Below are 21,530 nucleotides of genomic sequence, written 5' to 3' on the forward strand. Positions count from 1 at the left end.
CACATAACAAATATATGAATATATGATCTGAAACTAAAACTGTTGTTGCAATCTGTCGGTGTTGGGTCAACTTCAGGAAAGCTGATAAAAGAAAAATATTCAGATGGCATTTAAATTTTACATATTTAAAAACTTTAAAAACAAAAGTAGAGGTGGTAGAAAAATTAGTGGTTGCCAGGGGCTGGAAAGGAGGAAGGGGTGAACAGCGGGCTCTCGGGGCAGTGGAACGATTCTGGACGATACTGTCATCGTGCAGACGGGACGTGGTGTGGTGGGTAAAACCCATAGCACGCTCAGCACAGCAAGTAAGCCCAAGAGTGAATTAGAGACTCCAGTTAACAATTATGTGTCAATAAGTGAAGTAAAGTGAGAGTCGCTCAGTAATGCTTGACGCTCTGCAACCCCATGGACTATACAGTCCCTGGAATTCTCCAGGCCAGAACACTGGAGTTGGGCAGCCTTTCCCTTTTCCAGGGGAATCTTCCCAACCCAGGGACTGAACCCAAGTCTCCCACCTTGCAGGCGGATTCTTTGCCAGCTGGGCCACCAGGGAAGCCCAAGAATCCTGGAGTGGGTAGCCTATCCCTTCTCCAGGGGATCTTCCCGACCCAGGAATCGAACCGTGTCTCCTGCATGACAGGCGGATTCTTTACCAACTAAGCCATCATCAGTTTTAACAGAAGAGATGAAACTCAGGCAAGACATTAATGAAAGACTGACCAGAGTCAGAAGCAAGGATACGCAGGAAGTTTGCCCTTTCTGCTAATGTTTTCTGTAAACCTAAAAGTGCTCTGAGAAATAAAATATGCAACTTTTTAAGCAAAAAAAAAAAAAAAAACAAACCTCCGTCTGCAGAGCTCAGTAAATGAGATGTGTATGATGGTAGGACGTTGATGTGATGTCTTCATCAGTAACTTGCAGAGACAGTCTTAAGGCATGGCATGGCACGTCACAATATGTAAAATACAATTTGGAATTAAACAAACTTCCAAAAAGGAAAAAAAAAAAAAAAAGCAAGTGATCCAAAGTCTAAAGACCAAATTTCCATATGGTTTTGCATCAAAGGCTACCTGAAGGGGTTACCCGAGGATTTCGAAGGGATTCCTGCACCCCACCCCCACCCCCGGCCCCTGCCCTGGCTGTCTAGACTCTTCCCCTTGCTTAGAGGCCTTTGTGTGACGAGGGCGTGGTGTTCACCAAGTCCTCCAGACTTGCAAAGCGGCACATGAATTGCAAATTACCGGGGACTTCATAAATTTGTTGGAGGGCTCTATTCCCTGGCAGGCGGGAAAATCGGGGCCAGGGTGACCTCGGCATGAAGGCAGCATGAAGCGCGGGGTGGGGGGCACAGTCCCCCGTTACCCACCTCGTGGCTGACCCCTGCATCTGATCAGGGGGTGGCGGGGGGAGGGGGCGGATTGCTTTATCACAGTCTATGAGGATGCGCCTTAGATCCCGGGCGCAGGCCCCTGAGAACACTGCCGACCTGTCTGCAGGCTGGTGAGCCGGCCCCAGGAATCTCATACTGCGCCCTCGGCTGCTGAAGACTGGGCGGCCAGGGGTGGGTGTGGGCCTCAGCTCCCGGGTCCTCTGACGGGCACCCACCCCACCACCACCACCCCCGAAAGGCTCCTTCAAGCCCATTAACTTTGAATGCGGTCGCCACTGACAAGGCCGCCCATTGTTTTCACTGGCGGCCGAATTCCGTGAAATGCTGGGTTTTGAATGCGTTGAGTGAAAAAATTCCTTCCCGAGCTGTGGCAAGGGCCTGATTCATGTGGCCGGAGCTGAAACAATGCTCTCCCCGTGCAGCTCAGTCATCAGGGCAAAGCCTGCAAAACGAAGCAGAAGCTGAAACACAGCCATCAGCCAGGGGCCCACGACGCCACAGCAAATTGGACAGGAGGCTGATCTCGTCTGGGGGAAGACGCCCATGGGTGCAGAGCGCGCCGGGGATGCTCCGAAGATCCGACAGCCACGTCTTCGGAGGAGAAGCGAAGACAAACAGAACTCTGAATTTAGAGTCCCCGTTCCCTGAATCTCAGGGCTCATTATATGACTGGTTTTTACCACCATTAGGAAGAGGTGAGTCGAGCCTACAGCTGAATTAAGACGACAGCTTCCCCGGTGGGTCAGCAGTAGAGAATCTGCCTGCTAAGGCTATAAGACGTGGGTTCGATCCCTGGGCCGGGAAGATCCCTTGGAGAAGGGAATGGCAACCCACTCCAGTATCCTTGCCTGGGAAATCCCACGGACAGAGGAGAAGCCTGGTGGGCTTTACAGTCCAGGGGGTCACAAAGAGTCGGACGCACCTGAGCGACTAAGCGCACACACAGACTGCAGCAGCTCCTTAGCGAATCTATGTTTGTGCTAAGCCGCTCAGTCGTGTCCGACTCTTTGCGACTGCATGGAGTGTAGCGCACCAGGCTCCTCTGTCCGTGGGATTCTCCAGGCAAGAATACCAGGGTGGGCTGCCTTCTCCAGGGCATCTTCCCGACGCAGGGGTCGAACTCACATCTCTTATGTCTCCTGCAGGACCTCTCAAAGAGCCATATTTCTTGACGAGATCACGCCGCCATTTGGACATCAACTTTGACTTTTCAAAGTTGCCCCCGTCTGTTTTGCCCTCTATGGCGTGTCTCTCTCTCAAATGCTCTTGGAATCCCTTCGAATGGTCTGTCTTCAAAGCTCCCCCAAACCTATTCTCAACTGAAGACGCCACCTTCTTACTTCCACGGCAAAACAGGAAGCCATCGGCCTCATCTACAGACCCATTTTAAGAATCTTATGGACACTTTCTGTAGCTGGACTCTACTCTGGATTCAAGAAGTTATTCCTTTTTTTTTTAATTAAAAAAAAAATCATTTACGTGGATTTTTTTTTTTTTTTTTTCAGAGATGTGAGTGAAGTTTTATTTGGGGGCAAAATGATGACTGCATCCTGGGAGACAGGATCTCAGATAGCTCTGAGAAACTGATGTGGACCATTTTTTTTTTTTAAGTCTTCCATTTAATCTGTTACAATACTGCCTCTGTGTTTCTTGGGGTTTGTTATTTTTTTTATATTTTGCCCAGGGGACATGTGGGATCTGAGGTCCCCAACCAGAGATCAAACCTACGCTCTATGGACTGGAAGGCAAAGTCTTAACCACTGGACCCCCCAGGGAAGTCCCAAGAAATAGTTCTTGCTTACAGAATATAGGTACCAGGGCCAGCTTGCTCTCACGGTTTCTCTCCATCACTCACCTTCTCTGAGTTGGTTCCTTAGCCTTCCCAGGCCTCGGGAGTTACTAGTGGAACCTGCCTCCTAGGCTCGTTCTGACCAATGAACTCGACATGCTGATAGGTACCAGGGCCAGCTTGCTCTCACGGTTTCTCTCCATCACTCACCTTCTCTGGGTTGGTTCCTTAGCCTACCCAGGCCTCGGGAGTTACTAGTGGAACCTGCCTCCTAGGCTCATTCTGACCAATGAACTCGATCCACTGTGAGATGCCCTGCACGGTGGTATCTGACCTTAGCGTCCCCTCACAAGCTCTCGGTAACAGGCAACTCTAACAAGCTCCATGGATACGAACCATGTCACGTAAGCAACTCAGAGAAACCCAGTAACCCTTTTCTTACTTCCATTAGCATACACCATTTCACACCCGGATGCTCGCTCAGTCGTGTCTGACTCTCTGCGACCCCGAGGACTGTACCCCAACCAGGCTCCTCTGTCCATGGGATTCTCCAGGCCGGAATACTGGGGTGGGTTGCCATGCCCTCCTCCAGGGGAATCTTTCCAGCCCAGGGGTCGAACCCGGGTCTCCTGCATTGCAGACTGATTCTTTTACCGTCAGAGTCACCAGGTAACATTTTAAATTGACCGCATGTAGAACAGTGTATTTTAGGTACATCGTGTTTAATACACTATAATGTTAAATTAATTTCAGCAGTTTCTCTCTTTTTTTATTTTTTAACTGAAGGATAACTGCCTTACAGAATTTTGTTGCTTTCTCCTCAAACCTCAACATGGATCAGCCGTAGGTGTACATGCACCAGCTTCTTTTCTACCTTTTTAATGTGAATACTAGAACTTTCAAAGTTACAGAGGCACTTCACATTTTGGCTGATGTTTCTATTCCATGAGACAGAGATGACTAGGAAGAACCAGAGAAGACTTTCAAATACCATTTCAAGGATCATTTTAAATGTTGATAGAAAACTTCCAAGCATAATATACAAAATTTATCAGCATGCTAAGTATCTCTCTCTCTCTCTCTCTCTCTGTAATCAGTTCAGTGCAGTCCCGCAGTCACAGCCATACAGAGAACAGAGCGGTGGTTACAAGAAGGTGAAGGGGCAGGGAGTGGGTGAAATCGGCGTCGGGGGATCAAGTGCAGAGTGACACGTGGAAACAATGTTGGTGGTGACCACACTGTAGTGTACGCAGAGAACAGATACAGCGCTGCACCCAGGACACATATAATGTGATACCCAGTTGCCTCCGTAAAAAATAAATTTAAAAGGGAAACAAATTAAGTAAGATCTACATGGAAGTGAGAGTTGGACCATAAGAAAAGCTGAGCGCCTTAGAATTGATGCTTTTGAACTGTGGTGTTGGAGAAGACTCTTGAGAGTCCCTTGGACTGCAAGGAGATCCAACCAGTCCACCCTAAAGGATCTCAGTCCTGAATATTCACCGGAAGGACTGACGCTGAAGCTGAAACTCCAATACTTTGGCCAGCTGATGCGAAGAACTGACTCCTTGGAAAAGACCCTGATGCTGGGAAAGATTGAGGGCAGGAGGAGAAGGGGACTACAAAGGATGAGATGGCTGGAGGGCATCATCGACTCGATGGACATGGGTTTGGGTGGACCCCGGGAGTTGTTGATGGACAGGGAGGCCTGGCGTGCTGCAGTTCATGGGGTTGCAGAGAGTCAGACATGACTCAGCAACTAAACTGAAAATCTACAAGGTGAATAAAAATTAAAAAAAAAAAAAAAATGTGCATTCTCCTTCCAGGACAAACCCAGTCTTCATCTTGAAATGAGGATACCCTGCCTTGCAGACCACTGGACTGTCCCAACCAGTAACCCCCAAAGGCACGGCAAACCCCAAGGCTCCCCTAAATACCCAGCCTGGGTCCCCAAAGCTATGAGCGCCTGTGGACTGGAGGTCTAAGCCCGATAGGGACAGCGGCATTTTCTGCAGGCGCGTTCCAGGGAGGTCTGTCAGACACCCCGTGACCCTGTGCAGAACTGCCGTGGGGGTGCGGGTGGGGGGGCTGCAGTGTCCCCCCCGACTCACCCCCACAGACAATCCCAGCATGCCCCTCAGCCTCTCACCCATCAATCTCAGCCGTCTGCCAGGGACAGAGAGGCCACGAGGCCCCCGGTCACAAAGAGGTGGTCTCCACGTGAGAAACGGGGGCGCTCCAACCACTAGGAGACACTTAACAAAATTACTATTCATACTAGCTTTACCTGAGGGCAAACTTGAGCTTTCTACCATGATGTAGAGCTCTCAACCTCACTCCCCGCCGTGAGCCATCATTAGTTGGGGGGAGTCGGCCATCTGACTAATTTTAAAGAAGTTCGTTATTCTTGGACTCAGCGTTTATTTACTCCAGCAACTAATGAGAAAAATGCTGCTCCTAATGAAACAATTGGCCTTTGCAGCAGTTATGACTTGCCTGTCCTCTGTATGTTTTTATAATATGTTCTCAGTTACATAATGGTTCACATTATCTGCTAAGTGCCAAGGTCACGCTAAGTTCAGGTTTTGAAAATACCTGTACAAATAGAGTGCTGTAAAATGAATTCCACCCCCCTCTTGGGGTACATGGGGAGTTGCTTTCATTGTACCATTTTATCAGACAAACTCAAGCATTTGCTTCAACTGACTGAGCTCAAGCTATTCCTCAGCATCTTATAATTGCTGGGAGAAATGAATACCTGATAAAAGACGGTTATGAGATTTATTCTGAAGACACCCAAGAATTCAGAGCCCCAGAAACCTAATTCTGCACATGGTAGCGACCTCATTTAACCACAGGCTGCCAACAAAGGGCATATTCCATTGTTGGTATTATACGTGCCTGCAACCAGTGGTTATTTCCAATTTTGCCATTTGAATCTGCAACCGGAACAGACTTCCTATTGCAGAAGAAAATGTGAAAGTCAAAGTGTTAGCCACTCAGTCCTGTCTGACTCTTTGCGACCCCACGGACTGTAGCCCGCCAGGCTCCTCTCTGTCCGTGGGACTGTGCAGGCAAGAATACTGGAGTGGGTTGCCATTCCCTTCTCCAGGGGAATCTTGCTGACCCAGGGATCAAACCTGGGTTCCTGCATTGCAGGCAGATTCTTTACTGTCTGAGCCACCTAGAGTGGTGTAGTATAACAGGTATATAATACTTTTCACACAAATAATACATTTAAAACAACAACAACACAGGGGCTTCTCCAGTGGTCAAGCGGCTAAGAATCTTCCTTGCAATGCCAGGGACACGGATTCAACCGCTGGGTGGGGAAGATCCCACATGCCTCAGGGCAACTAAGCCCAAGAACCACAACTAGAGAAAGCCCGCGCAGAGCAATGAAGATTTTGTACAGCCAAAATAAAAATAAAATAAAATAAATTAAAATTTGGAAAAAGTTTTAGAAAAGCAAATACAAACCAGAGCAAACAAATATTAATGTTACAATACAATGCCCTGAAAAATACAGTAAGACGGTACAACAGCTTCTTGTTTGACTTCTCCCGGACATCCTTGCCGTGAAATAAAGACCCTGTCTGCGGTACCCTACGCAGCACTGTACCGTAAGGTACACAAAAAAACGCAAACACTTGTAGAGGACAGAGGCACGTGACTACACACGTCGGGCCCGTGAACCAACTTAGGCGACCGGACGCGTGAACTCACGTTCGCATCTCTGAAAGTTCGCAGCTTGGAGGTGTGCGTGCACGGGACTTGGTATCACAGTGCTTAGAACTCCACTGGTTGGGTGATATCACAAGACAGCCCATGCAGTCGCCTCTTTCGTCACGTGAACACTGTCTGCGTGTCCCCCCTTGCATTCTCCTTAAGATCATAAAATGTGTTCCATCGGTATTTTATCATCCTTGCCCAGAAACATGTCAAAAGGCAGATACCCAATTCAACTCAAAGGGAAAAATAACATGCAGCGTTGTGTCAATCACAAAATGGAGTTTTATTAGAGGCTGGGGAGAAGACTTGTTTCTCAAACCCCCTTCGAAATAGATGACCTGGACTCTGTCTGGAAGGATCTCCCAGCAACCTCCATATCCTTGTTTTGTTAGCTACATTCACTGCTTTATTTTTATAAAGCGTTTTTAAACTGAAAGTGAAAGAAAGGGAAAGTCCCTCAGTCGTGTCCCACTCTTTGCAACCCTGTGGACTATACAGCACATGGAATTCTCTAGGCCAGAACACTGGAGTGGGTAGCCTTTCCCTTCTCCAGGGGATCTTCCCAACCCAGGGTTAGAACTGAGGTCTCCCACATTGCAGGCAGATTCTTCACCAGCTGAGCCGCCGGGGAACCCCAAGAATACTGGAGTGGGTAGCCTATGCCTTCTCAAACAGATTCCCGACCCAGTAATCAAACTGGGGTCTCCCGCATTGCAGGCAAATTCTTTTTTTTCTTTTGCAGGCAGATTCCTTACCAGCTGAGTCACCAAGAAAGCCCAAGAATACTGGAGTGGGTAGCCTATCCCTTCTCCAGTGGATCTTCCTGACCCAGGAATCAAAGCGGGGTCTCCTGCATTGCAGGTAGATTCTTTACCAACTGAGCTATCAGGGAAGCCCATTTTTTTTTTTTAAATTAAGTTAATTAAATAAAACAATAATTTGATCATGAATTATTTACTCGGCTGTGTCAGATTTTAGTTAACGGCAGGCATGATCTTTCGTTGCAGCTATCCAGCTGGGGCACTTGGTCTTAGTAGCCACAAGGCGTGTGGGATTTTCCTTCACCGGCCAGGGATCGATCGAACCCAGGCCCTGTGCGCTGAAAGGCAGCTTCTTAACCACTCAACGGTCAGGAAAGCCCCGATCCGCTGGCTTAAATTACGCCGGTCGTGTTTCTGCAGTTACTTACTGTCTGTGCCTGTTTTTTTTTTTTTTTGCACATTCATGGCTCTCCTGAGTCAAGCCTACCACACGTAGGGTACTGCAGATCCCTGGAAAGTTTGCCGTGACAGTACATGACTGATTCATCACAAACTGATGTCCAAAGGAACAAGTGTCAGCCCCAGCCTCAGCTCTCTGTCCGTCCAGTGCTAAACCTCCAGCTTCAATACAGAGATGCTCCTCCCTCCTCCCAGGATACTAATCTCAGAAAAAAAAAAAAAAAAAAAAATGTGCCAGGAGATTTCAGGGAACACAAGGCAAGCATTAAGACTTTATTCTCCAGATAACTAACCATAAACAGAGTTATCGAGCTTTGAGAAAGATCTGAAAATACATCTAGTGACATTTTACCTAGAAGTTCAATCTCTCCTGCCTAAATAGCTGTGAGATTAAATCTAAAACAAATAGCTCTTTGAACACATGAGCAGACATTTTTTACTTGAGTCTGAGAGTTTGAGGTACAGCAATTTTGGTCTCTGGCGATTAGCGCAGGGGCCTTGAAATTCATCTCTGCTCTTTTTGTGTGTGTGCGTGTGTGTTTCTAGAAAATGATCTGTTTGTAACATGTGCTAATATAATCCTGTATCCAGGTAGAACAATTATGCTGTTATCCAACAGAGCTTAAGAAAACAGTCGGGTTGTTTTCATACACATGTTAATAACTATGTGAGTTAAGAACGGTGGGGGTATTATGTTTCCTTATAAACTAAAAAAGATTTCTAGAAGACTTCAGGCAAAGATAGGCATCAGGCTCCTTAAGCAGAAAAAAAAAATCTTAATTCCACGTTAATTGTGACCACCAAGCATTTTGTGGTATAAAAGTAAGACGTTTTACCAAATAAAGTAGAAATTCTCAGTTTCACAGTAAGAAATGCCTCAGATTACTGAAAAAGTCCTACAAGATAGCAATTCGTATGCATTAAAAATTATCCTTTCCAAAATATCCTTAAACAGCATGTGACATTTTGAGTCCAGTGTTAGTGAATGTTTATCAGCTAAATTATCAGCTAGGGACGCTAACCCGCCTGTAGTGCCGGAGGCCTGGGTTTGATCCCTGGGTTGGGAAGATTCCCCTGGAGAAGGGGATGGCTACCTGCTCCATTATTTTTGCCTGGAGAATCCCATGGACAGAGGAGCCTGGTGGGCTACAGTCCGTGGGGTCGCAAAGAGTCAGACACGACTGAGCAACTAACATGCTTCATCATCCCAAAGACGGCAGCGGTTTCTTCATTCGTCTGCTCCTTCCTCCTCACGAACATTTTCGTTCATGCCAGCGGCACGTAATTCGCGTACACAACCATGCTGCTTTGGGGATGTCTGCATTCCAAGAGGACAGCTGGCTAATTAACGCTGCAAGAGGCACTATCTGACCACAGCTATATTTTATGCAGAAATGAACATAGCACTGTGACCCAGATGGGCACCCGAGGAAAGACTTCAGCCAGCATCTTGATCAGCCCATCCCTGACCTGCCCGCTGGTCTCCCCCCGAGTCCCGTTCCTCTTCCGTGTTCAACTGTCTCCCCGAGAGACACTTAACCCCAGACTCCACAGGGGAGTGGACAACTGCTGCCTCAAGCATGTTCAGTTCAGTTCAGTTGCTCAATCATGTCTGACTCTGTGAGACCCCATGGACTGCAGCACGCCAGGCCTCCCTGTCCATCACCAGTTCCCGAGTTCACCCAAACCCATGTCCATCTGGTCGGTGATGCCATCCAACCACCTCATCCTCTGTCTGTGGAACATGCAAATGATTTTAACAAATGCAATATATGCAAATGATTTTAACAAGTGCAATATATTCCTTAATTCTCAAAGGTAAACATAAAACGCAAGTGACAGTGTGAGGCCCTCAGTCGTGTCTGAGTCTCTGGGACCCTGTGGACTTTAGCCCGCCAAGCTCCTCTGTCCATGGCATTCTCCAGACAAGAACACTGGAGTGGGTTGTGATGCCCTCCTCCAGGGGATCTTCCCGACCCAGGATCGAACCCGAGTCTCTTGCATCTCTAGCACTGGCAGTTGGGTTTTTTTTCCACTCAGTGCCCCCAGGGAAGTCCATATCAAATGCTAACCTGAACCATGAATATCTCAGACCACACACGTCTATTAGATTCTCCTCCACAAGCTGAGGGTTGGGTTTTCAACCTCTGGACTTTTTGGTCTCACCATCTTTCGCCGGCCCTTGTCTGTCCTTCACTGTTCTTGGTAACCCTGGTGAGGATAGGAATCACTTCTTCCAGCACAGCACGGAGCTCCTTTCTTCTCATTTAGATCACTCTTTTCTCTAGTTCTGCTCTCCATAGACTCCATGGAGGTGCCTGAAGGTCGACGCTGAGTGGGAGGGGGGTCAAATGTGTCTCTTCCTCTGCCACGTTCACGGGAAGAGGAGGTCTCATCTTAAGACATGGCTGCTGTTTGTGACCCATTGGACTGTAGCCCTCCAGGCTCCTCTGTCCATGGGATTTCCCAGGCAAGTCTACTGGAGTGGGTTGCCCTGTCCTCCTCCAGGGGATCTTCCCCAAACGGGGATCCAACATGCACCTCCTGCATTGGCAGGCAGGCCGCTGAGCCATCCCAGCGATGACCAGCAACCTACCAGTCCTCATTTCGCACTCTGCAATCCCTGGGTTGGGATGGGTTTTCCCTTCCCACCCACACCTTCCCGGGGCCACTGTTGCTCTGGCCAGCAGTCTCTCACTCACTGTTCTCCACTCACAGGGCTGACCTTCCTCCATGCCTCTTATGCCTGTTTCACCCGCCTTGACTGTCTTGCCCAACACCGACATCTGCAACAGCAGGGATTCTCTGAGCGTGAAATGACTTTCTGGAAGGCGGGGTGTATCTCCCAGGCAGTGGAAGAAATCCACTCCCAGAAACGAGCTGCCACCAAGCAACGCATTTTAAAGGGTTGAGGTCACTGGATAAGCCCCACACGAAAGTGTTCAATTAAAATTGGTCAAGTAACTGTAACAGAAAGAAGAGGAGAAAGCGTGAGTCACCAAATTAGATCAGGCCCCAGACTCCTGGTTCATGACGCCCTCCAGAGTGTCCTTGGTGATGCTCTGAACAGCAAGCATCATAATAAGGCAGGAACCTACTGATAGTGACCTTGAGAAGAGTGTCAGAAACAGAAACGGGAGGAATTCCTCAACCTGCGGCTGCTGCTGCTGCTAAGTCGCGTCAGTCGTGTCTGACTCTGTGCGACCCCACAGACGGCAGCCCGCCAGGCTCCCCCATCTCTAGGATTCTCCAGGCAAGAACGCTGGAGTGGGTGGCCATTTCCTTCTCCAAGGCATGAAAGTGAAAAGTGAAAGTGAAGTCACTCAGTCATGTCTGACTCTTAGCGACCCCGTGGACTGCAGCCTACCAGGCTCCCCCGTCCATGGGATTTTCCAGGCAAGAGGACTGGAGTGGGGTGCCATTGCCTTCTCCTTAACTTCAAACGGTCAAAATGTGTCTTATATCATTCAGTATGTCGTACAAGTTTTCTTTTTCACTCTGCCATCTTATACACTTAGGCTAATGCTAATACCCAGTAGCTATCAGGCTACTACATTTATATTTAAGTGAAATTAAAGTTAAATGAGGGATTTTGCTGGTGGTCCAATGGTGATGTATCTGCCTGCCAACATGGGAAACATGGGTTTGGTTCCTGGTCCAGGAAGATCCCAAATGCCACGGACCAACCAAGTCTGTGTGCTGGAACTAGCGGAGCCCACTCGCCCTAGAGCCTGTGGTCTGCAATTAAGATGAGCCACTGCAATGAGAAGCCTGCACATGGACACCAAGGATCAGCCCCCGCTCACCACCACAAAGGGCTTCCGTGGTGGCTCAGCTGGTAAAGAACCCGCCTGCAAAGCAGGAGACCCTCGTTCAATCCCTGGGTTGGGAAGATCCCCTGGAGAAGGGAAAGGCTACCCACTCCAGTGTTCTGGCCTGGAGAATCCCATGGACTACATGGTCCATGGGGTCACAAAGAGTCAGACACAGCTGAGTGACTTCCACTTCACAGCACAACAAAAGAAAGTGTGCATAGCAAGGAAGACCCAGCGCAGCCAAAAATAAAATAAAATAGAAAATATAGCTTCTCAGTCATCTCGGGCACATGTCAAGGGGTCAAAGTCACATGTGGCCAGTGGTCACCATATAGGAACTCTGGGTCAGCATGGGACATTCCACTGGACGGCTCTGCTACAAGGGTATCCTGTGTGGGAGGATCAATCTCAGGGCTTGTGTGTCTGCTCTGGGGGATGAGCCTTGACTATGCCCCCTCCAGTTACTGTGCGATCAAGTCAGCCACGGTTCTTCCAGCAGTCCTGTGTGGATGTGAGGGTTGGACTACAAAGAAAGCTGAGCGCCGAAGAGTGGATGCTTTGGAAATGTGGTGCTGGAGAAGACTCTTGAGAGTCCCTTGGACTGCACGGAGATCCAACCAGTCCATCCTAAAGGAAATCAGCCCTCAATATTCACTGGAAGGCCTGCGACTAAAGCTGAAGCTCCAATCCTTTGGCCACCTGATGAGAAGAGCTGACTCACTGGAAAAGACCCTGATGCTGGGAGAAGCTGAAGGCAGGAGGAGAAGGGGGTGACAGAGGATGAGATGGCTGGGTGGCATCATCAACTTGATGGACATGAGTTTGAGTAAGCTCCGGGAGTTGGTGATGGACAGGGAGGCCTGGCGTACTGAAGTCCATGGGGTCGCAAAGAGTCAGACGCAACTGAGTGACTGAACAAAGTTACTGTAAGTCTTTGTCGGCAGTGTGCAAACCCCCGTTCTCCAGTGATGCCATTCAACCTGCTTCTTCACCTCTAAGCCACCAGCGGTCCCTGTAACCCACCAATATTCCCTCCCAGGCACTCCAAGGACTCCCAGAGGTTCCCCAGCCCCCTGCCCCCAACACCAGTCCTGCGTCTTTCACCCTACATTCACACTGGGCTCTATTTGGGGAGACTGCTCAGTCTTTCCTATGTGTGAGACCCACAGAAACTCTGCTCTTTAACCATCTGCCTCAGGGCTTTCCTTCCGTGGAGTCCACTGACCTGTTTTCCTACCGTCAGCTAGAGTCACTTTCCCCTGATGGGGACCCCCGAGTGACAAAACGCTCTCACTGTGGAACATATGCCTTATTCTTCCTGGCATCGCGGTGATGGGTAGACGGGCCTTGCAGGTGACATTACTGAGGACTTCTGCACGTCCCTGGGTCCCCTGTGCCAGCCTGCCTGTGCCTGACACGCATTAGGCACGGCATTCCATCTGTGCATTTCACTGCAGGCTGACTTTAAACACCAGGCTTAACTCTTTGGAGACGTGTTTCAGTCTACACAAAGCGTGAGCACAGAGAACTATATCTTATGATCAAACACGTTCACTTTGCTCTTTTACAGTTTCCACAGGACAATACCACAGGAGGACAAAGATGTGTTTTTTAAATTTATTAAAACATTCCTTTTTATTTTGCTTTATGGCAATAAATTTTCCTGGTCTTTTTTTTTTTTTCTTTTTTGGCCATGCCAAGCAGCGTGCATTAGAGCTTCCCTGGTGGCTGAGATGGTAAAGAACCTGGAGACCTGGGATCGATCCCTGGGTCAGGAGGATCCCCCGGAGAAGGGAACGACAAGTCACTCCAGCATTCTTGCCTGGGAAGTTCTGTGATCCGAGGAGACTGGCAGACTACAGTCCACGGGGTCGCCAAGAGTCGGACACAATTGACCGACTAACACTTGAGTGGCAAGCAGGATCTGAGGTCCCCGAGGAGGGAATCTGGGCCCCCTAGGGTGGAAGCGCAGAGTCTTCACCACTGGATCACCAGAGAAGTCCCCAAATGACTTACTGTTATAACTGGATGTCATTCTCTCCTGATATAATGGAGAGTACGTCATGTGGAAATATCCGCTTTTTAACATCCCCCATGAAAAGTTCTGCTTGTTTCAATCAAGAATATTTAGGTCTAAGAATGGCAAAACCCTTTCCTTCTGTATGTCTCTGTCTCACTCTTTGCCAACAAAGGTCCATCTAGTCAAAGCTATGGTTTTTCCAGCGGTCATGTATGGATGTGAGAGTTGGACCATAAAGAAAGCTGAGCGCCAAAGAATTGAGGCTTTGGAACTGTGGTGCTGGGGAAGACTCTTGAGAGTCCCTTGGGCTGCAGGGAGATCCAACCCAGTCCATCCTAAAAGAAATCAGTCCTGAATATTCGTTGGAAGGACTGATGCTGAAGCTGAAACTCCAATCTTTTGGCCACCTGATGTGAAGAGCTGACTCATTGGAAAAGACCCTGATGCTGGGAAAGACTGAGGGCAGGAGGAGAAGGGGACGACAGAAGGTGAGATGGTTGGATGGCATCACTGACTCGATGGACATGAGTTTGAGTAAACTCTAGGAGTTGGTGATGGACAGGGAGGCCTGGCGTGCTGCAGTCCATGGAGTCACAAAGAGTCAGACACGACTGAGATACTGAACTGAAATGCAGTGTATTCAGCTCTAAAGCATCTGCTGATCACTTAGACTGATACTGTCAAGCTCAGCATTTTATAAATTCAAGTGATAACAATCAAGGACCCAGCTGACCCTCACTGCTGACACACAGTCAAATTCAATTTGATCTTGAGGTGATCCAGAGAGCTTTGCACCTCCATGCTACATGCCGCTGAGCTTTTTTGTCCATCCACTGTGAGACACGGCTGAGGAGGAACTCATGAATCAGCGAGTCACTGCAGTCGTTTCCGGGCTGATCGCTGCCTTTGCCCTGCTAACAGGGGACACGCACCCTTAGCACAGACACCACCTCGGTGTACTTTCTGACACAAGACAATTGCCCTTGGGAAGTCAGACCCCAAGAGGACCCAGAAGATATCAGGGTCTTTCCTCCTGACCCATCTGTAGGACACGAGTCTAGAGAAACGAGCTGCTCTGCTGATTTCTCAGCTAGACGCTCCAAACACACCTGCAGGGCCCAGCGGGATGACACCGTCTCGCTCTAGACAGCCCCACAGTGTTGGAATGGGCAGAGTTTTGAAAGGAGAAAATGACTGACCTTTGTGCTTGCAATGGGCTTCCCTGGCCTCTCAGATGGTAAAGAATCTGGCTGCAGTGCAGGAGACCCAGGTTCCGTCCCTGGGTTGGGAAGATCTCCTGGAGAAGGGAATGGCTACCCACTACCCATTCCCGTATTTTTACCTGAAGAAGTTTAGCCTATGGAAAGAAGTTTTTAGCAGACACACGAGATTTTATGTTAAAATTATATATTTTGAAAACAGATTTTACGTGACAAGTCATTTATTAAGGCCAAATAAATGGGGGTGTGGTCCTCGATGGTGACTCAGCGGTAAAGAATCTGCATGGAATGGAGGACACACAGGAGACACGAGTTTGATCCCTGGGTCGGGAAGATTCCCCGGGAGTAGGGAACGGCGACCCACTCTGGTATTCTTGCCTGGAGAATCCCATGGACAGAGGAGCCTGGCGGGCTGCAGTCCGTGGGGTCGCAGAGAGTCAGACACGACTGAAGTGACCGAGTGTGCACAAATTGGGGTGTGTGAGCTCACAGCTAGCAGACTCGGCAAGGAAAGACAGTGACTTCTCCATCAGTGAGTGTTGACCTAGACCCCACCACCACCCATGCATAAATTGGGGTGTGTGAGCTCACAGGCAGCAGGCTCGGCAAGGAAAGACAGTGACTTCTCCATCAGTGAGTGTTGACCTAGACCCCACCACCACCCACGCATAAATTGGGGTGTGTGAGCTCACAGCCAGCAGGCTCGGCAAGGAAGGACAGTGACTTCTCCATCAGTGAGTGTTGACCTAGACCCCACCACCACCCACGCATAATTTGGGGTGTGTGAGCTCACAGCCAGCAGGCTCAGTAAGGAAAGACAGTGACTTCTCCATCAGTGAGTGTTGACCTAGACCCCACCACCATCCACGCATAAATTGGGGTGTGTGAGCTCACAGCCAGCAGGCTCGGTAAGGAAAGACAGTGACTTCTCCATCAGTGAGTGTTGACCTAGACCCCACCACCACCCACGCATAATTTGGGGTGTGTGAGCTCACAGCCAGCAGGCTCGGTAAGGAAAGACAGTGACTTCTCCATCAGTGAGTGTTGACCTAGACCCCACCACCACCCACGCATAATTTGGGGTGTGTGAGCTCACAGCCAGCAGACTCGGTAAGGAAAGACAGTGACTTCACCATCAGTGAGTGTTGACCTAGACCCCACCACCACCCACGCATAAATTGGGGTGTGTGAGCTCACAGCCAGCAGACTCGGTAAGGAAAGACAGTGACTTCTCCATCAGTGAGTGTTGACCTAGACCCCACCACCACCCACGCATAAATTGGGGTGTGTGAGCTCACAGCCAGCAGGCTCGGTAAGGAAAGACAGTGACTTCTCCATCAGTGAGTGTTGACCTAGACCCCACCACCACCCACGCATAAATTAGGGTGTGTGAGCTCACAGCCAGCAGACTCGGTAAGGAAAGACAGTGACTTCTCCATCAGTGAGTGTTGACCTAGACCCCACCACCACCCACGCATAAATTAGGGTGTGTGAGCTCACAGCCAGCAGGCTCAGTAAGGAAAGACAGTGACTTCTCCATCAGTGAGTGTTGACCTAGACCCCACCACCACCCACGCATAAACTGGGGTGTGTGAGCTCACAGCCAGCAGGCTCGGTAAGTAAAGACAGTGACTTCTCCATCAGTGAGTGTTGACCTAGACCCCACCACCATCCACGCATAAATTGGGGTGTGTGAGCTCACAGCCAGCAGGCTCGGTAAGGAAAGACAGTGACTTCTCCATCAGTGAGTGTTGACCTAGACCCCACCACCACCCACACATAATTTGGGGTGTGTGAGCTCACAGCCAGCAGACTCGGTAAGGAAAGACAGTGACTTCACCATCAGTGAGTGTTGACCTAGACCCCACCACCACCCACGCATAAATTGGGGTGTGTGAGCTCACAGCCAGCAGACTCGGTAAGGAAAGACAGTGACTTCTCCATCAGTGAGTGTTGACCTAGACCCCACCACCATCCACGCATAAATTGGGGTGTGTGAGCTCACAGCCAGCAGGCTCGGTAAGGAAAGACAGTGACTTCTCCATCAGTGAGTGTTGACCTAGACCCCACCACCACCCACGCATAAATTAGGGTGTGTGAGCTCACAGCCAGCAGACTCGGTAAGGAAAGACAGTGACTTCTCCATCAGTGAGTGTTGACCTAGACCCCACCATCACCCACGCATAAATTAGGGTGTGTGAGCTCACAGCCAGCAGGCTCAGTAAGGAAAGACAGTGACTTCTCCATCAGTGAGTGTTGACCTAGACCCCACCACCACCCACGCATAAATTGGGGTGTGTGAGCTCACAGCCAGCAGGCTCGGTAAGTAAAGACAGTGACTTCTCCATCAGTGAGTGTTGACCTAGACCCCACCACCACCCACGCATAAATTAGGGTGTGTGAGCTCACAGCCAGCAGACTCGGTAAGGAAAGACAGTGACTTCTCCATCAGTGAGTGTTGACCTAGACCCCACCACCACCCACGCATAAATTAGGGTGTGTGAGCTCACAGCCAGCAGGCTCGGTAAGGAAAGACAGTGACTTCTCCATCAGTGAGTGTTGACCTAGACCCCACCACCACCCACGCATAAATTAGGGTGTGTGAGCTCACAGCCAGCAGGCTCGGTAAGGAAAGACAGTGACTTCTCCATCAGTGAGTGTTGACCTAGACCCCACCACCACCCACGCATAAATTGGGGTGTGTGAGCTCACAGCCAGTAGGCTCGGTAAGTAAAGACAGTGACTTCTCCATCAGTGAGTGTTGACCTAGACCCCACCACCACCCACGCATAAATTGGGGTGTGTGAGCTCACAGCCAGCAGGCTCGGTAAGGAAAGACAGTGACTTCTCCATCAGTGAGTGTTGACCTAGACCCCACCACCACCCACGCATAAATTAGGGTGTGTGAGCTCACAGCCAGCAGGCTCAGTAAGGAAAGACAGTGACTTCTCCATCAGTGAGTGTTGACCTAGACCCCACCACCACCCACGCATAAATTGGGGTGTGTGAGCTCACAGCCAGCAGGCTCGGTAAGGAAAGACAGTGACTTCTCCATCAGTGAGTGTTGACCTAGACCCCACCACCACCCACGCATAAATTAGGGTGTGTGAGCTCACAGCCAGCAGACTCGGTAAGGAAAGACAGTGACTTCTCCATCAGTGAGTGTTGACCTAGACCCCACCACCACCCACGCATAAATTAGGGTGTGTGAGCTCACAGCCAGCAGGCTCGGTAAGGAAAGACAGTGACTTCTCCATCAGTGAGTGTTGACCTAGACCCCACCACCACCCACGCATAAATTAGGGTGTGTGAGCTCACAGCCAGCAGGCTCGGTAAGGAAAGACAGTGACTTCTCCATCAGTGAGTGTTGACCTAGACCCCACCACCACCCACGCATAAATTGGGGTGTGTGAGCTCACAGCCAGTAGGCTCGGTAAGTAAAGACAGTGACTTCTCCATCAGTGAGTGTTGACCTAGACCCCACCACCACCCACGCATAAATTGGGGTGTGTGAGCTCACAGCCAGCAGGCTCGGTAAGGAAAGACAGTGACTTCTCCATCAGTGAGTGTTGACCTAGACCCCACCACCACCCACGCATAAATTAGGGTGTGTGAGCTCACAGCCAGCAGGCTCGGTAAGGAAAGACAGTGACTTCTCCATCAGTGAGTGTTGACCTAGACCCCACCACCACCCACGCATAAATTAGGGTGTGTGAGCTCACAGCCAGCAGGCTCGGTAAGGAAAGACAGTGACTTCTCCATCAGTGAGTGTTGACCTAGACCCCACCACCACCCACGCATAAATTGGGGTGTGTGAGCTCACAGCCAGCAGGCTCGGTAAGGAAAGACAGTGACTTCTCCATCAGTGAGTGTTGACCTAGACCCCACCACCATCCACGCATAAATTAGGGTGTGTGAGCTCACAGCCAGCAGGCTCGGTAAGGAAAGACAGTGACTTCTCCATCAGTGAGTGTTGACCTAGACCCCACCACCACCCACGCATAAATTGGGGTGTGTGAGCTCACAGCCAGCAGGCTCGGTAAGTAAAGACAGTGACTTCTCCATCAGTGAGTGTTGACCTAGACCCCACCACCATCCACGCTCTGTAGGTGACCACAGCTGAGAGGTCACATGAGAGGCGGGCAAGCCGTCATCACAATGGCAACCAGTGACTCATCTCTCCGTGACTGCCCACCCTCTACGACATCTGCAGACCTGTTCACAGTCTACACTAAGAACGACTTTTCCTCCACTAGACAGAGGGTGATTCCAAATCAGGATTCAATGGGATGCCTGTGCTGAGCTCAAATAATTCACAAGACCTTTCACTGCCTCCAAGTGCCCACCCTTACCCCACCAGTTCAGATAATTTATCAGGGCTTTCACTGATTCTAAGTGCCCATGCTCACGGCCAGGTTGTATATAACGGCGTTGGGCTTTTCTTTTTGTCTAAATAGATGTTAGACAAAAAAAAAAAAAAAAAAGCCAAGAAAGAGATGTGCCATGATAAATCATGCACCAGAGCCAAGCTGTGCAATTTCAGCTTCGGGCATCAACCCCGCCTCTCCAACCGCCATCCTGGCAAGCAAAGACACCACGTTCAGGTTTTTGGCCTAGTTGAAGGTGTGAGTCCCCAAGCATGAAGCCATCAACCCACAGCGAAAGAGCCCACTGCCAGCTTGCCAAAACTGAGCTCCTCTGGCATGTCATTTTTTTTAAAATTTTTAATTGGAGGATAATTATTTTACTGATGTCTTTTTTTTTTTTTTTTTCTGGTTCATCTGTAGGTAGGTCCTAAGCAACTGACTCAGATGATGGCAGGTATTTGTGGGAACAGGACATGTACCCAGACACCCTGGGCCAGGAAAGCTGACAAGTAAAATTCATCATTGCTCGTCCCTAACCCGTCTTTCTCTTTGGAGATTCATAGCAGTGACCAAGTGTCTCTCGATACTCATCCCCACCAAGGTTTCAAGGACACATCAAGTTCACCCACTCCAGACAGAACTCATGTGCAGCGTGAGCAGGACCGTGGTGGCCGTACCTGCCCGCCAGGTAAGATTCTTCACCTTCTTCCTGAGGCTGGGATCCGTCCAACATCCACTGATCCGACCACAGACCTGAGGTATGCTCTTCAGGAACCCCCTTGCCAACCTCCTCCCACGACTCAGCTACAGATCCAGACCTACGAAATTTCCAGATGTGTTCAGTCTCTACTTAGTATAAGCTTTCCTCCATTAGACAGATCCGTTCAGCTCAGTTCAGTCACTCATTCATGTCTGACTCTGCAACCTCATGGACCGCAGCACGCCAGGCTTCCCTGTCCATCACCAACTCCCGGAGCTTGCTCAAACTCATGTCCATCGAGTCAGTGAGGCCATCCAACCATCTCATCCTTTGTCGTCCCCTTCTCATCCCGCCTTCAATATTTCCCAGCATCAGGGTCTTTTCCCACGAGTCAGTTCTCCGCATTGGGTGGCCAAAGCATTGGAGCTTCAGCTTCAGTCCATGATTCTGGTTCAGGATTCAACAGAATGCCCTTGCTGAGCTCAAATAATTCACAAGTCTTGTCCCCACTGGTCTGATGAACCAACACGTCAGTTCATCAGGGAAACCTTCTCTGCACACCCAAAACCACACAGGGCTACCAATAGAACTTCTCATGTTTCTAATGATCTATCTCTGTGAATATTTGTTTAGTTTCTGACTCCTCGCCGGTTTGACAGTTCCCTGAGGGCATGGCTTTTGTTGAAGTGGAACTTCAGGTTCATTTAAGTAGTAAGTGCCTGAAAATGTTTAATGAGCACTTTTGAATTTTTCTTCATTTTCACGTTGTTAAATTTTTTCTTTCCAATTGAATTTTTCTTTGTTTTTATCTCATTAAAAAAATTTTTCCCCTATTGACAGTTGTAACCGAGAACAGCACTTCCCCATTTTCTCATTGATTTTTGATTCCCCCTCTGGCACCATCCATAAACCATTTTCAACATGGACTTAAAAGAACTGGGCATTGGCTGTGTTCTTCCTCATTTGAATGGGGGGACAAAAAAAGATCCTTTCATTCAAACAAAAGCAGACCTTCCATGAACCCATCCGTTTTGCAAACTGTTAACTGTTCTCTCTCTCCCAGTAACTTTTAAGTGAGAATCATGACGTCACTATCAGACTCTTTGTGTGGAAACTAAAGATGTCAACCCGACTCACAAGAGGCCATTTAAACAAACAAAAAAATATATCCACAAGAACCAGAATATGCAAACACTGTCATTTAAAGACTCTTCCAAGATTCATTGCTATGCCACTGAAGCACAACTTGCACATTTTCGAGATTTAAACAGAAACAA

General features: G+C 49.1%; 1 long non-coding RNA gene across 5 annotated transcripts in view; it reads right to left on the minus strand.

Moving 5' to 3' along the window:
• The window catches only part of LOC133052266 (uncharacterized), a 462,497-nt gene that overhangs the window by 273,413 nt on the left and 167,554 nt on the right, over positions 1–21,530 (minus strand). Inside the window, exon 6 of one of the 5 annotated variants that reach the window (XR_009692011.1) lies at positions 844–1,832. The exons of the other annotated variants lie outside the window; for them this stretch is intronic. This is a non-coding gene — a long non-coding RNA (uncharacterized LOC133052266). The remainder of the gene's footprint in view (positions 1–843; positions 1,833–21,530) is intronic. 5 annotated transcript variants of the gene reach the window in all.

Source organism: Dama dama, chromosome X (assembly GCF_033118175.1).
Source record: "Dama dama isolate Ldn47 chromosome X, ASM3311817v1, whole genome shotgun sequence".
NCBI lineage: Eukaryota > Metazoa > Chordata > Mammalia > Artiodactyla > Cervidae > Dama > Dama dama.